Raw genomic sequence first — 816 nt, forward strand, 5'->3', positions numbered from 1 at the left:
CCAGGCTCCTCCGTCCATGGGATTTTCCAGGCGAGAGTATTGGAAAATCCCGTGGACGGTGGAGCCTGGTCACTTATCGAAACTGGAGAAAGCCCTCATGCAACAGTGAAAACCAAGCATAGGCAAAAGTAAATTTTTTAAGAAAAGAAAAGCAGGGTAGCAAACTGAAGTCCTCAGGTCACTGGGAATATTGGTGACAGTATGTGTATTAATACCTGCAACTTCAGAGTCCCTCGAAAAACATTAATATGACTATGTACATATGTAAAAACAAACTTGTGCTTCAGTTCAGTTCAGTCCCGCAGTTGTGTCCAACTCTTTGCAACCCCATGAACTGCAGCACGCTAGGCTCCCCTGTCCATCACCAACTCCCAATGCTTACTCAAACTCATGTCCATAGAGTCAGTGATGCCATCCAACCATCTTATCCTGTGTTGTCCCCTTCTCCTCCTGCCTTCAATCTTTTCCAGCATCAGAGTTTTTTCAAAAGAGTCAGCTCTTCGCGTACGGTGGCCAAAGTATTGGAGTTTCAGCTTCAGCATCCGTCCTTCCAATTAACAGGACTGATTTCCTTTAGATGGACTGGTTGGATCTCCTTGCAATCCAAGGAACTCTCAAGTGTCTTCTCCAACACCACAGTTCAAAAGCATCAATTCTTTGGTGCTTAGCTTTCTTTATAGTCCAGCTCTCACATCCATACATGACCACTGGAAAAACCATAGCCTTGACTAGACAGACCTTTGTTGGCAAAGTAATGTCTCTGCTTTTTAATATGCTATCTAGGTTGGTCATAGATTTTCTTCCAAGGAGTATGCA

The sequence above is a fragment of the Bison bison genome, unplaced genomic scaffold (assembly GCF_000754665.1).
Source record: "Bison bison bison isolate TAMUID 2011002044 unplaced genomic scaffold, Bison_UMD1.0 scf7180017864221, whole genome shotgun sequence".
NCBI lineage: Eukaryota > Metazoa > Chordata > Mammalia > Artiodactyla > Bovidae > Bison > Bison bison.